Genomic DNA, 16,544 nt, shown 5'->3' with positions numbered 1-16,544 from the left:
GGATTTAAAGGGGAGAAATGACATGACAAACAATTATATTCTAACACACTATTTATAACAATGCCCTTTCAGATTATTGTTCCACTCAGACTGACACATCACTGTAATCCCAGGGATGAATCAGGGGACTTAGAGTTAGATCGTGCACAGCTTGTAGGCATAAAAAAAACCCAACCCCGAATAAAGAGCTGACATTCAGGAAATATAGAGCGACTCAAGGATAAATTCTGCAGGGATGAGCTTAATTTATCAATGTCAATAACAACGGTGAACACATAGCAAGAATACATGCATATTAATTGAAAATAATTCAGATTAAATCACTGCAGTTTGACATTTTGAGATAGGCACTTTATCTTTTCAAGAAAGAGAGTACTATAAAATCTTTAATCTGAAAACACATCTTAATTGCATGTTATCACCTCCTAATTGCTTCTATATTATATTAAACATTTTGCTAATTACTAGCCTGATCATGGTGTAAATAGCTCCAGGCTAGAGCTCATATCCAGCTGAAGACAACTGGGCACAAGGAAGGCCAGAATGAAGTTTATCACTTTGGTGCAGAATCCTGGACTTCCATCATTATCATTGCCTATAACTCTTGATCACAGGTTCCCTCCTGAGATAGAAAAAGAGAGGCAATAATGTAGATCAGAGGTTGGGTTGCTTTTCAGTTAATCCATCTATTTCTAGATCTAGATTTCTAATATTCCCCAGGGACAAAACTTGTCTGACTATTGCTGTCACTAAATCTATTGCTCTGAGACTGAAGTGCTACTGGCTCCACCACAATGCTCAATAAGGGACATGCTTCTGGACACCTGGAAGTGCACTCTACATCTGAAACTAAGCAGCATGGATGGAATGTGTTGCTGTGAGCAATCTACTCACTTAGCTTCAAACCCCGAGTAATACACATGTAATATGTAAGGAGAACTGAGGCAGTACTTTGTGAATTCATTGATTATTATTTATTTCTTCATGTTTAAGCAATAAAAGCCACTCATACAAAAAAACTCGAGGCGACCTTATAAGATAGACAGCCATAAGGCTACAACGAACAATTCAGGCAATTACTGTAAGCTTAAAAATATTAACAGCCTCATTTTCAAATATTATAAGAGAAGCATATACTTTCCCCTGAAAGCAGTCAGGAATGAAATGACATTATGGCATTCTGAGTTCTAACGGATGCTAGAGCTTCTCAGAATGTTGCCATGCTTTCTGAAAAAATACATTCTGTAGGGACACATCATTAGCCCAGTATACAGGTTGAGTAACCACTCAGCTCCTCCCACAGCCCATTCTTGGACAATGCAAGTCCTATCAGTGCATGCATGGGGGTCCTTCATTCTACACTCTCCTTTTCATATCAGAAACATATGAGGCTTAGTCAGGGAGTACCACATGGGGAGGAAGTGGACAGATTTTTCTCATAACAAGAACACTTTGATTTGTTATTATTCGTATTGTGGGTAGCACGCAAAGGATGCAATCAGGAGGGGACTCCATTGTACCAGATATCATACAAATAGATAGGAAGAAAATGGACCAAACTCTCTATGCTTCAAGGGCCTGCAGATTGTATTCCCATCATAAACCATCCCAGGTTACATTACTCTCTCTGCTCCCAAACTCCTGTCTTCCAGGGTTTTATGAAGATCCTGAGAAGAAGTGGGTAAAATTAAATTATGAAAGGAGCAAAAGAAGTTTTAAAAAAGTGAACTGCGCTCACTTTCATCATACATATTGTGTCTGTCTCCAGTCACCCTTCCCCTGGGCCCCATCTACTTCACATCGTCTCACTCTCTTCTCTCCTTGGGTTTTACATGAATCTCTCTCCCATCCAGGTCCTACATCACACTCCTCTAGCAACCTGCTCAATTCTGTGTGCACCAACAACAGCATGAAACTGACAGAAATCTTGCTTTCTGAAATGCTCTGTGCCAAGCCTTCAGAAACAGGGCTTCTAGACAATATTTTCTGCTGCTAGTGTACTCAGGAATGGAATACAAACACAGGAAACCTAATGGAAGCAATGCTCCACAGCTCTCTGGTTGCCTGGCACAGGTAAGAAATTTTGAGGGACGATGTCCTCTGTATTTCAGTGAGCCAGAAGCATAAGGCCTTGGATTTCTCTCTGCTTCAAAATCATCTCACTCTTTGCTTCATGTTTCCTCTTTGCTTCTATTTCTCTTTCAGTTATTCACTTTTGAATTTCTGGGTCTGGGTTATGCTTATCCTCTTTTGCCCTTTCTTTCTCTCTCTGTTTTTAGGGTCTTGCCTTTTTTAAAGACTCCCAGACCCCTCTCTGTTCAGGATCCCTCCACTCCGAATCCTGAATTTGCCACCTACCACCCTTTATTTTATGTCAATATCCAATGGACACCTGAGTTACATTCTCACACAAACAGCTAGTAACCAAAGTGGGGGGGCGGGATTTCTCAGCAGACTCAATGTTCTACCATTGCATCTTGATTTTAAGTGCATTCAGGAGGTAAAAGTGGCTTTAGGAGTATTTAGCCATATCATCTTTGAGCACTGGTGATATACACAATTTGAAGGAGATTCACTTATGGGACACAGAACTTTTCCAAATGTTCATTTCAATGAGTGCATTTTAAACCCACCCTATAAATAAGTGCAATGATATTTGCTTGTATGTGTTATCTCATCCATATTCAAATATATTATCACAACAACCAGTAATTCTTGATATAAATGATGCTAAGCCAGAAAATATGGTCCATTAACTTGATTTTTAAAAGTATCTAAAATTTATGTAGTGATTCAAACAATAATAAATTATATTAAGTATGTGCAGCAGCAGAGGCTATGGCCTCCTGAACAGAATGAATTTCCCCTTGGAGGGCACTGATTAGTTCATTTTTCCTAATGAAGCTTTCATTACCTTCAGAAGTTCCTTAGTTATGAAGCAGTTTTTGTCTGTTTGAAGGAAAGTGAACTAATGATCTGCAAGTTTGGTTTAGATAAAATTTCCATTTCGAATCTTCTCCTGTAGACTGACAAGAAATCTACATATAATAATAATGGCCAGGTCTTATTTAGCATTTTTCCTCCATAACTATCAAACCCAGGGGTGGCAGAACCAGGATGGGGGGAGTAGCCCCCCCGCAGTGGAAACATTGGGATGGTCAGATGTATGTTTCTGTCCCCACAATATCTCGCTGAGGCATGCATTGGGGAGAAGCAGTGGAACCCAGAGATGGGGCTGGAGCAGCCACCGTGATACATGAGATCAGGTTGGATGCTGAGGAGCAGCTAGGAAACAGCTGGTTCAGGGGAGGGGCAGGACTTGGCTCATGTGTGCAAACTGCTGGGGTGAGGGGTAGGCAGGCAGGACAGGGTACCCCTTACATGGAGTCTCAGTATTTCCTTCCCTGTCCCCGCCAGTCAAAGCCTTTTACAAAGAAGGGAAACATCATTATCCACATTTATACTTTAGGAAACTGAAGCACGGGATATTGAAGCAAGTTGCCCAGGGTCACCAAACAATGGAAGCTCCAGGAATAGAACCCAGAACTCCTGAGGTCTAGTCTAGTTCTCTATCCACTAGTAGGGTTGCCAACTTCATAATATTTAAAAACTGAACACGTCAGTGGGAGTACTGGAACCTGCCTCGTCCCACCTCTTCCTCCAAGGCCCCGCCCCTGCCAGGCCTCCTCCCCTGAGGCTCTGCCCCCTATTCACTCCTCTTCCCCCCTCGTTCCCATTGCTTGTTGCTCCTCCCCTCTTCTTCCTCCTCCCACGCGCCCACCCAGGTCAGGAGGGACTTACCTGCAGAGCTGGGGCTAGGAGCTGCAGCTGCCAATGTAGGTAGGAGTTGGCCCCAGCCAAGTAGGGGCTGGCACGGCTGACGACCCAGCACCTCCCTGCCTCCCCGCCCACAGTAACTGGACTTTTGGTGTACGGTTAGTAGATCTGACCGGACACTGTCACGTCCCTTTTTCGACTGGACTTTCCTATCCACCTGCTCATACTATTCACTAATCCACATTCCCTCAAATTATGTAATCTGGCCACCAATTTACAGAGTTTGAGTAAGCAAATGAATACATGGGCCTGTTCCTCCTCCCACTGAAAGCAATGAGAGTATTACCATTGCTGACAATCTCAAGTTAATATTCATTAGGCCTGAGCTGGCTATTGCTACACTCCATAACAACATACCGCATCTGCTTATCTAGTTCCAGCCCTGATGCACCAGCTACAGCCCAGACACACTCTGCCCCCTTTGTACTGTCTAGTGCTGCTGTCAGTGTTTAGACTCTCACTTAGACTGCAAGTACATAATCCTGCTTTTCCCCTGTGCAGGGGTGCAGGAGAGAGAGTTCTCTGTATCCTCTGTCACACACCTTGCACATTCACACAAGAGTAGCCAGAATCAAATGCATACTTTGGGTATAAAGAAACTGAAATGAACTGTTTTTAAGATAACTTGCCTTTACTTGCAAATTTGAGATTTCTTTGACAGTTGCTTAACACTACGCTGGTCATTTACACTGTAGTTTAAGAAGCATCAGTCCCCCCCACCCCCTTACACACACACACTCACACACACACACACAGAGTATCGATGTAAGTAGTGCTTTCCAATAAGGGGACATCAATTCATACTAAATTACTGCAGAACTCCCATGAAATTACATCCACATGATCCCTGAAAGAAATCATCACGGGTAATGATATAATTTATATGTGCATGTTGATGAAAGATTCATAAATTAGTAGAGATTTATGTACTAATACTTTTGTTAAAAGAAAAGGAGTACTTGTGGCACCTTAGAGACAAACCAATTTATTTGAGCATAAGCTTTCGTGAGCTACAGCTCACTTCATCGGATGACTTTAGTAACTTTAGACTCAGCAGGAGAGTGAGGTGGGAGGAGGTATTTTTTCATGCTTTGTGTGTATATAATAGGATCTTCTAAACTTTCCACAGTATGCATCCGATGAAGTGAGCTGTAGCTCACGAAAGCTTATGCTCAAATAAATTGGTTAGTCTCTAAGGTGCCACAAGTACTCCTTTTCTTTTTGCGAATACAGACTAACACGGCTGTTACTCTGAATACTTTTATTGTGCTCTAAGGTCCAGATAAAAATTACCTAAGTGATATTGTATTGACAACCAGTTTTATTTTAGGATATCTTAAAGTGGAAAGGAGAAAGCAATATTTCGACAACATCAAAACAGTTTACAGTGCACATTATTTAATGAGTAAAAGTTCTTATTTCAGAATCTGTCTCTAAGGCATGAACCAGGAATAAGAGCTCATCCTTCACACCCACCCACACATGTGAAAGAGTAAATTTAGGCTGGGTGAACGCAAAGTATTTGAACTAAAGATTTTATGTTCTCAGCATATACCCAGTGAAGTTAGATAAAAACAGCAACAACAACAAAAAACCTCTTTCTGGAAAGTTGGAATGTAACACCACTTTATTTCTTAGAATTCAGAAAGATAAACACAAGAACCTAAAACCAGAGAGAGAGAGAAGCAGGCTGCTCCCTAAAACAGAGAGGCACAACTCACCCCCACCTTACACTAGGGCTGGTTTTCTCCAGACTCATTCTGATCACATGCTTCCCTACAGAGGTCCCTAGCCTGAAAGCAGGACCAGGAACCATCCCCTATTCTCTCCTCTCAACACTCTTACAACGATAGCTTGCAATTCCAACACCGTCCTCAGTACATCACACTGGATACTATACTAACACAAATATATGAAGAATTATCCAACAAGTTGACCTGCTCTGTTACTTGTGTTACAAAAGTATTTAATCTCTATGCAGATTGCAAATGGAATTCAGACCCCTGACACCTCCAGAATCAGGTATGGGGCTACTGAAGCATACAGCAGCAGGTACTTCTCCAGCTTATTGCCTGGAATAGCAGCTGTAGCCCCTCTCTGCTCACACCAGTTGCCCTGGGTATTGGGTGCACTGGATCCACCTAAATGCTGATGCTCCACCCCTCTACTGGCCCATCCTCAGACCACCGCTAGTGTGGCCTTCCATGCTGGCCCACACAAGCTAACATTCATACCAGTTCCATGACATGCAGAGAGTGCACAGGCATTGAATTGAATAGTGATCTTCCATATAGAAATATCACTGTAAGAATTGTTTATTTCATTGACAATACTTCCTGAAATGTTATGGTAGCTGTAGGTGCAAAATGAGAGGCACTTTTATGACCCTTTTAAAAACTTAGTCTGTGCTGCAAGGAGTGTGTACAGTGACAGTGGTATCCTGTTTCTTGTCTGATCACAAATACCAACTGATAGCACAACAGGAGAAGACAGTAACTGAATTAATAATCTGGATATTTTAGCAATATTTTGACATTAGTTACTAAAGTAACTATTTATAAAATGCAGTTGTTAGAATGAAAATCACTGACAGGGTATATATTTGAAATAGAAAACCAATACAGGTAACAAAGTGTCTTGATTTTAGTCAACATAGAATATCAAATTTTTAAAAATAGGAAATAAAATTGGTGATTCTCACAGGTATTTTGAACAGTTTCTTAGGGCTTCTCTGCACGATGGGATAATGCGCTCCACCGGGCTGTGATTTCTAAAGCTCACCAACGTGTTCCGAATTAATTGGTTCATGTAGACCATTCTGCTGTGCACTACTGTGCTCTAATGTAGTACATTAAAGCACACCAGCAGGATCTACATGGACCAATTTGTGTGCATTATGTTAGTGTGCTTTAGAAAGCACACCCATGCAGAATGCTTTACCCCACCATGTAGACAAGCCCTTAGATTGCTGTTAGGATATTTGGGTTTGGGTTATAAGGCATCTGATATTATAAATTAGCCAAATTTGTTCTTGTTTTTTCTTGTTTTATTTATTTACCAGAATATAGCACCTTAAATGCACACAGCACTTTAAACATCCAAAAGACAAAGTTCCTGCCCCAACAAGTTTATAATCCAGTTTATTAACAATCTCACTTAGTAAAATGTACTGGGCTCTCAGAATGAGTCAAATTGTTTAGTGGTTTTAACCAATGCAATAATTGTTACTATACATTAGTAAGTAAACTGAGATCCCAAATGCTTCCCCTTTGAGTCTTCCTGTTTAGATTAGAAAGGCGACATTAATTTTTTGCTGACAGGTCTATAATTATTTGTGTAGCACTAAGTCAAATCGAGAGCAGAGTTTTAAGTGCTGTACAATTTTGGGTATATTATCTGCTGACAAAGCATGCTGGAGGATTAACTCTATTCTAAAGAGAACCAATGTCAAATCTGTAAGGGAGAAATTACTGATAGTAATATTGCTGACGACAGCCAGCATGTTTCCAGGCATTTTACCTAGCTATATGCTAGTTCTTATGAAATCCGGAGCTACGACTTTACAATATATAGAATACCTAACTAATTTTCAAAAATCCTGGTTTAAGACCTAATTGAAAGGAAAAACCTCTCAGGCTTACAAAAGGCATTATTGCCGGAGATTAAACTGCTTGATGCTATGTATTGTTCTAGCAGCAGTCAGGAGGGAATATTAATTGAGATGTTCCGTGGATTACAGTGTGTATTCCGTAGTGGTTCACATGTTTCCTGGTGGTCTTTCCAACAGGAATAGCACAAATGAGTGGAATAAGACAGATCATTTTGAACCTTAGTAGTCAAGTCATTGTTCTGTTTTGCACAAAAGGTAATGCTTGGTTGATTTGCTTTATTTCTGTGCTGTTCTGATTTTTTTCCTGTGCACCCTAATCTCTGCCACTTCCTCTCTGAGTCATCAGCAGCTGGGCCCAGTGAGACCACAGAAACTGGCTCTTGGTAAAGAGCTTTAACGGTGCTAGTACTCAAGTTCAATTCTCCGTAAGCCTAGAAAGAATCATGATTCATATGGTACAGAAAAGAGTTTTATTTTGCATTTGCTTCTTGACAGAAATCAAAACCCAGGCTTGCCTTTGTCAAATAGACACAGTGGCATATACTGTACCTATATCTATCTGTGCATATATATTAAAGACTAAGGGCCAGATTTTTAAGGCTATTTGGGCATTGCTGCACTCAGCAACACTACACCTAATTCAGGAGTCTAAATCTCACTTTCAAAAGTTGACTCCTAAGTGCCTAAATCCATTTTGAAAATGATATTTAGGCTCCTGAATCAGTTAGGCTTCGTGACGCTGACCACAACAATGCGTAAATAGCTTTAAAAATCTGAGCCTAAAATAACCACTACAGCAAGTGTGAAAAGATCATCTTATTTTGAATTCCTCAAAGATTCCCTTTTGCCCCCAATTAACATTTACTCTGAACAGATTGTAAACACAGATTTTTCTGTTTATTTATTTATTTATTTAAATAAACAAATGTTTATTTTCCTTTAGATCTCTATGGAGATATAGAAACACAGAAATCCTTTGATTTGACCCACACATCCAATTCAATTGATTTGATTACTTGTGGCTGCCACACACCTGCTGCTGTCACTGCAGTAGTCTGCATTTTTGGTGTGCATTTCTGCTATGTGACAGAAGAGGTGGATCTTGTAGACTGAAAAGAATGGTTTGAATGGTAATTACTCTCTATCGCTGCTTATACAAATGCAGCAAGTTTTCAGACCATAAAATAAGGAGACCTCCATAATCTGCCTCTAATACCTAGGATAGTCAGCTGTCTTATTTTTTAACTAAGGCCAGAGCCTTGATGGCAGGAGAGAACCATCTGGTCAGCTGCAATTTACATTATGATGGAGGGCCACTTTCCATGGCCTCCTGTTCATTGCTGAGTCTCTGTTTTTTGTCCGTAATACATAGTCTAAAGCAGGGGCGGGCAAACTTTTTGGCCTGAGGGCCACATCGGGTTTCCAAAATTGTATGGAGGGCCAGTTAGGGGAGGCTGTGCCTCCCCAAACGGCCAGGCATGGCCTGGCCCCTGACCCCTATCTGACCCCCCTGCTTCTTGCCCCCTGGTAGCCCCCCCCAGGACTCCTACCCCATCCAACCCCCCCGTTCCCTGTCCCCTGACGGGCCCCCCCAGGACTCCTCCCCATCTACTACCCCCTGCTCCCTAACCGCCCCCAGACCTCCCACCCCTGACTGCCCCCCACTGCCCCATCCAACCTCTCCTCTCCTTCCTGACTGCCCCCCCAGGACTCCATTCAACCCCCCCTCTTTCCCGCCCTCTGACCGCCCTGACCCCTATCCACAGCCCCAGCCCCTGACCACCCCCTCAAACTGCCCTGCTCCCTATCCAACCCCACCTGCCACCTGCCCTCTTACCGTGCTGCCTGGAGCACCAGTGGCTGATGGTGCTACAGCCATACCACGCAGCACAGAGCACCGGGGCAGGCTGGGCTCTGCAGCTGCGCTGCCCCAGGAGCTCGCAGCCCCCCCAGCCAAGAGCATTGCGCTGGCGGCCCAGTGAGCTGAGGCTGCGTGGGAGGAGGGGCAGCAGGGGAGGGGCTAGGGGCGAGCCTCGTGGGCCAGGAGCTCAGTGACTGGGCAGGAGGGGCCCGCAGGCCGTAGTTTGCCCACCTCTGGTCTAAAGGCTTTGGAGTGCCCTAGGGGATCTTTCTGACTCTTGGCAGGAGTTTCTTTCCTCTCCTACAATTAAAATAAGTCATCCTTAACGTTTAAAAAAAGATCCTTATTAGAAGAATGCCTTATAGTTATTATCCTCTCCGGCTAACATCAGGCTTTCTGATGATGTCTTGCACACTGGTATGGAAGCTTTACTGAATTGTAATGCAACACTACTCAAACTAATAGTCTATGACATTCTGGAATAGTGACCAGCTGAAGAGAATGCTACTTCAAGGACGGGGGAAGTTGATTTTATGAAGCACAGTGAATTATATGCTGATTAAAATGTTGTTGAAGATTTTGCTCAGTGAATGGAAGGGGACTGCCCACCAGCTGGATCTCTGAATTATCTTAAAGAGGCGCTGGGGTTAGTCTGTATGCGTGAATTTCATGAGCCAAATTTATTGTCAGCAGTCAGTCAAAGATAAGTGCAAGTAGTTTCAGGGGCAATAGCTTTCACATGTATGAATCTAACGAGTAGGAAATTCTTCTGGAGGAACAAAACAAACAAACAAAATAGAAAAACTCCTCAGGATTCTGTGCTTCAATATACCAACCGAATATGGCTAATATGAATCAATTGTGTCTAAATCAGACCATTTCTTTATTTTTTTTGCATGATCACATTTGGATGGATGAAAACCTCAAGTAGATGCACAGGTTTCCCATTCACGCAAGTGGTTAATTTTAGCAAGGTACTGTGCATTACCTAAAACACACATTATTCTACAGACTCAATGACACCAAACTGTTGTGATGTTTATGGACCTCAGATACAAATCTAAATATCAGGCCACTGGCAATGTCCAGATTAAGAGTGAACTAATTCTTTCTAAACCCTAAAACCAAAAGCTAGTGCTATTCTCTTGAAGTATTTTTCCAACTAGATATTGATTACTGGCTGCTTGTAAGTCATGATTCTGAGAAGAAGAACCCCACAAACCCCTTTGAAGCCAATACGGCACATATTTTCACACACACTTTTTCAAATACACATATTTTAACTGCTGTGCTATGGAGCAATAACTTTTTCAAAATCCAGAAAATACATATTCCAAGCAAACCAAAGTGGATGTAAAGATTTTAAAAGATGGCTCTGCTGTAATTATGAATTTTGGAAGAATCCACAACATTTCATGGCATTCAATTTCAAATTAATCCCTGATTAATGCGTGATCTCTAGAACTATGAACTCAGCACTTTCCCCATATGTTTTTGCTTTTATCTATACACCACATATTAGTGTTACACAATTATAGCGCTGACAGTTTTCCAGCTCTCAAATACACAGAGAGGTTGGGATCATCCCTGGGGGCTACCACTTTCTCTCAGTTCCAACAGATGCATTTGTTTTACTGTAGAAATTGGTTTCTTGTTTTTAAAAATGTTTGAAACAACTTATAGCTGCTCATTTTTATGTCATCATAAATATTCATTATAATAATTTCCAACTCTCTGCAAATACATGGTGACTTTAGACAAAAATACAGGTCTGGGTGGTACAGTGGATAAGTCATCACCCTTTCACTTCTGTAAGAATTTCAGAGACAGCTGCAGAGTCTGTGCACAACATCACATGATACCGCTGGCAAGTGTTTTCCTATTTATTTCTAAAGGAAATCAGTGAGACGCCATTGCACTAAAACCCTGTGCAAACAAAGAGCCTGACACCAGAGTTTCAACTTAAACATAATGCCCAGCAAGAAATCACAGGGTGTTTAATTGACAGCTCTGTAGTTATACTTACTTTAGAACAAGTTTGTCACTATGTGTCAGCACACTCCTCTAGCCTGTAGGGAAGGAAAAGAAGGGAAATGTAAGTTTGAAACTGTGTGGAGATTGAGGGAAGAACGGCAGTACTGGCAAAGTTAACTATGTTGTTTGGAAAAAGTCAGATTTCCAGCCAATAGCTGGCCCAGAGCAATTACAATTAGTATGGCAAAGAACATTGACATCACTGACCTAGATAGAATCAAAGGGATCACAGTATCACAAGGATGTGCAATATATGGGGTAAAAACAGACTGTCACCAGCAGGCAACGCTCTCTCTTTTTTCTGCAATTTGCATCTTAAGCAAACATCAAGGGGCACATTTATGAGGGGTGCCTGGTTAGGAAGGAAGGAAGAGATTGTTATTATTATTTATATTTTTAAAAACTTGGGAGCTGCACAGATATTAAAGTATAAGGAACTATACAAGTGCATAGGTAAGTAGTACACAAAATCACATGAGTACATATTTGCTTATTTTGTTGGTGCAAACAGCTTTGTACTTACTACAATCAAACATTTGTGTGCATATGCACAGTTCTTAGGCTATTTCCCAGGCAGATATAAAAAAAAATTGTGCCATACGCATCTGTTCCTGTACATTGTGTGGATGCACATGGAGGCTGGGTAGATGCACAGTTGGAAATGTAATCTCTATATGTAAGGAAAAAATCCACTCACGGCACTTTTTCTTTCAGTCCCCTTCTCCCATCGATGTTTTTTGTTTTGTTGTTTAAAGAAATGTGTGAAATGTTCCAAAAGCCCCATGGAAAATAGGGACCATACGGTTTGGGGAAAAATTTCTCTAATAAAATTTGTATTGAGACTGTATCAGGGTAGCCTGTAGACTGTACGAGACTAGCCAGGGAAGTCTCTGGTGTCCCTACTAGTAAATGAAGACATGAAATGGAGATGAAATAATTCCACTCAAGAAGATGCAAGACTTTGATGGCAAGCTCTAAAGCTATACTGGCCCTAAATGTTGGAGTGATTTGATCTCTCATTTAAGTATACCCTAAATCACCCAGGTCTTGAATGATATGGCTCAAGAAGAAAAGTTTCATAAAATGAGCAAAAGCAAGATTTGTCACTAAATTCGGGGAACAAGATCTATTTTCTATTACAGCATTACATCTACAGTATACCCTTCCCAAAAAGTATTACTGGGTATAAGTGCACTATGGGTATATTTTTCAAAAGTGCCAAAGAAACTTAGGAGCCAAAATCCCATTTTAAAAATGATGTAGGGGCCAGCTTTTCAAAAGGTATTTAGACACCTTCAATTCATTTCAATGGAAGCTATGTGCCTAACTTGCTTAGGCACATTTGAAAATCCTACTAGATGCAATCTTTCGGTGTTTAAATACTTTTGAAAATTTGGCCCTAGGTGCTTAGGCACTAAGTCCTGTTAAAATCATCGAAGATACGTCTTAACCAAAAAAAAAAAAATGGTGGTCCTTAAGTCAGGTTAAGTAACACAGGTTCAAATAGCAGTGAAGACATGGAAATTCTGCTTTCAACTTGGGTTTGCAGCTCTAGTTAAAGCCTATAGGATAGAGCAGGGGTAGGCAAACTATGGCCCATGGACCAGAACCGGCCAGGAGCCATTTTAAGCCAGCCCACGAGCTCCCACTGGGGCGCTGGGTTGGGGGCCGGACCATGAGGCTAGGCCCTGCACAAGCAATCCAGCTGGGACGCTGGGTTGGGGCCACACCACGCAGCTCGACCCGACTCAGCCAGGGCGCTGGGTCGGGGCTGCACCATGCGGCTCAGCCCCACTTCAGCGCTCTGGCCAGGGCGCATGGTTGGGGCCACACCACGCGGCTCCCAGAAGCCACAGCATGGCCTCGCTCCAGCTCCTACGCGCTCCAATGGCCCCCTCCGGTGCTCCAATGGGAGCTGCAGAGCCGCATGGCTGAGCCTCTGTGTAGAAGCCAGAGAAGGGACATGACACTGCTTCCGGGAGCCGCTTTAGGTAAGCACCGCTGGGAGCCTGCACCCCGTAGCCTTTCCAAATGCCCCAACCCCCTACCCCAACCCTGATCTCCCTCCCGCTGTCCAAACCCCTCGATCCCAGCCCAGAGCACCCTCCTGCACCCCAAACCTCTCATCCCCAGCCGCACCCCAGAGTCCGCACCCTCAGCCAGAACCTGCACCCCTTCCCACACCCCTGATCGCCCTCCCGCCCTCCAAACACCTCAGTCCCAGCCCAGAGCACCCTTCTACAGCCCAAACTCCTCATCCCCAGCCCCAACTCAGAGCTCACAACTCCAACCAGAGCCCTCACCCCTTCCCACACCCCAACCCCAACTTTGTGAGCATTCATGGCCCGCCATACAATTTATATTCCCCAATGTGGCCCTTGGGCCAAAAAGTTTACCCACCCCTGTGATAGGAGGTCTGGAGTTGAACTCAAGCAGTTAAGCTGAGATGAAAGCCAAGTTACCATGTCTTCACTGCTAACCTGCAGTAAGAAAACACACACTTTTGTTTTTTTAAAGTGCCGACATACCTTGAGAGCCAAGCTCCTGAGTCCAATGCTGAGCGTTTTTGAAAATCTTCATTCTAGATAAATAAACTAAAAATAGAATGATAGAAATAAAATAATGCCATGAAATAGTCATATTTTGATCCATTGTTTTTTCTTAACGTAGCTTTTAATTGAAGTCACATCCTTACATCTTATGCAAATCACATACAGTTTCATATTGATAAGACACATTCATTTTGTAACCTCCCCAACAGGCCATGTCTTAAATGTCTTTTTCTCCTCCATTAACTTTAGCTAAGTTTGTACTATGCCTATGAACCTGCAGAAATGTTTTTTCAGTTCTCTCAAGTCAACTCTGAAGCTGTGGATGCTGTTTTTATGTTGCTGAGCACTATCAAGTGTTCAGCCTGTATAATGTCCTAAAGAAAATGCATCCTTGTCAGGGCCATATGGGGGAAGACTTCTACCTAGTTTAAAAAAAATAAAAATTAGTCAGGCCAACCTCACAAAGTAGATGATAAGAGTGGAGATCTATCTATCTATCTATCTATCTATAATTTTATATCATACAGCCAATATATAATATTCAGGGTGCCACATGCAGAAATTAAGTCAAACTGAAGATGTGTCTGTAATAATCTATGATGAAAGCTATTTTTGGTAAAGTAGAAATTGTATTGAGAATGACTTTATTTTAAAATGAAGTCACATTTTCAAGCCTGGTTTTCAGCAAGCCACATCCTTTTTACATTTCACAGACATGACATGTCATTAGGAAACTGTGTTATTCTTGGTTACATTGGCATGTCATGTTACAGTACATTAGAAAACATGATGTGCAGATATAACCATGCATGACCATTATCCAAATGACACATTAAATCCTGGCAGTTCAAAGAGAGAGACATCTGGCTTCTTGCACATTTTCAACATACGTTGTAATCAGTCCATGCAAAATTTAAGAGATGAATAAACTAAAAAAATGGCAAAAATATATGTAAAATGAATCTATGTTTCATTCAGTCTTCATCCCAAGTTCACAGCATAGCAGATCCCGTACAGCACATACAGTATTATCATCCTCATGGTGATAACTAATCATATTTTCATAATTGGCCTCTTTCTAACTCTTGCTGAACATATGAACAAGATAAATCTTGTAATATTAAAAGACAAGCAAATAACCTTTTATTATCTTCCCACTTACTGTATTTGATATTACACTGTATTCCTTCTCTCGGCTTTTGCTGAATGTTAGCATCTGGGACTCATCACTCAGAATGGCATTTCAACAAAGATGATGTCACCACTGCCAAATACTTTAACAAACGTGGCTACTGCATAAATCTAAAGAACTGCAACATAGGGCAAATTATGTTTCAGATGAGAGACAAAATGGATAGTTCATACCCAAGTTTAAGTGCATTAAAGATAGACTCTCTTTCCAGAGGGAAGAAATTGAGTGAAAACAGTAAAACTGGGGCATTCTTTTTGTGTAAGACAGTTTGGAAGAGCTTTTGATCTCACAGTGTCTGTTACAACTTCAGACAAGTTTAAGTTTACCCTTAAAATTAACATTCCTACCAGCTTCCCCTGCTCATGAACAGAGAAACTTAATCACCAACTAAATAGAATTCAAAATGCTTTAGAGAACATGAACTGACACCACTTGGATTTGATGATGAGAACATGAAAAAGGATGGGTTTATTGCTGTTACTAATTTTATTAGTGATTCTGGGCCCAATTCTCCTAGATGCTGTGTACCCTCAACTCCCATTTCAGAGGCCCCATCCAGCAGAAATGGAACAATTCTACAGCACAAGAAGGCTGTTGCAGGAGGCTGCAGTGCACAGTGCTTGCATATCATATTGTGGCAACACTCTGGGAACACAGTGGGGCAAGGGTGAGGGAACCACTGTTGTGCAAAACTTCCCATCCTGCCCCTCTCAGCAAATGCTGGCTGAGGCTACTTCAATCGTTGGGCTGCTGCTCTGCAGCTACGGAGTGGGAGGGGATTCCCCTTTCTCCTGTATTACCTATGCATTTGTTCAAATCTGAGCCGGGCTACTCAGGCTAGCCCAGGATTTGACCCTTTAAATACAGATTTGGGGGAAAATATTGACCATTCCCTTCAGAAATTCATAGAATTTAAATGATTTCACCTGCTTAACACTGAAGGATTACAGGACACTCCACTCTGCCCAGATAGAGCTACAGCACAGTGAGTGGAAGTGCAAGCTCATCCACCGTGCCCCCACACTCAGACTCCATGGCTCATGTCAAGGTTCCTCCCCCACTCTGAACTCTAGGGTACAGATGTGGGGACCTGCATGAAAAACCTCCTAAGCTTACCTTTACCAGCTTAGGTCAAAACTTCCCCAAGGTACAAAATATTCCACCCTTTGTCCTTGGATTGGCTGCTACCACCACCAAACTAATACTAGTTACTGGGGAAGAGCTGTTTGGACGCGTCTTTCCCCCCAAAATACTTCCCAAAACCTTGCACCCCACTTCCTGGACAAGGTTTGGTAAAAAGCCTCACCAATTTGCCCAGACCCTTGGATCTTAAGAACAATGAACAATCCTCCCAACACTTGCACCCCCCTCTTTCCTGGGAAATGTTGGATAAAAAGCCTCACCAATTTGCATAGGTGACCACAGACCCAGACCCTTGGAGCTGAGAACAATGAAAAA

General features: G+C 42.1%; 1 long non-coding RNA gene across 2 annotated transcripts in view; it reads right to left on the bottom strand.

Annotated features, from left to right (window-relative positions):
• The window catches only part of LOC311526665, a 126,393-nt gene extending 112,454 nt beyond the window's left edge, over nucleotides 1–13,939 (bottom strand). For both annotated transcript variants that reach the window (XR_014713085.1, XR_014713086.1), the window contains exons 1-2: nucleotides 13,871–13,939; nucleotides 11,335–11,377 (exon numbers count right to left, since the gene is read on the bottom strand). This is a non-coding gene — a long non-coding RNA (uncharacterized lncRNA). The remainder of the gene's footprint in view (nucleotides 1–11,334; nucleotides 11,378–13,870) is intronic.
• Between the last annotated feature and the right edge of the window lie 2,605 nt (nucleotides 13,940–16,544).

Source organism: Lepidochelys olivacea, assembly GCF_965140295.1.
Source record: "Lepidochelys olivacea isolate rLepOli2 genome assembly, chromosome: 9".
Lineage (NCBI taxonomy): Eukaryota > Metazoa > Chordata > Testudines > Cheloniidae > Lepidochelys > Lepidochelys olivacea.
The sequence above is the reverse complement of the archived record's forward strand: the minus strand, read 5'-3'. Positions and strand labels throughout refer to the sequence as shown.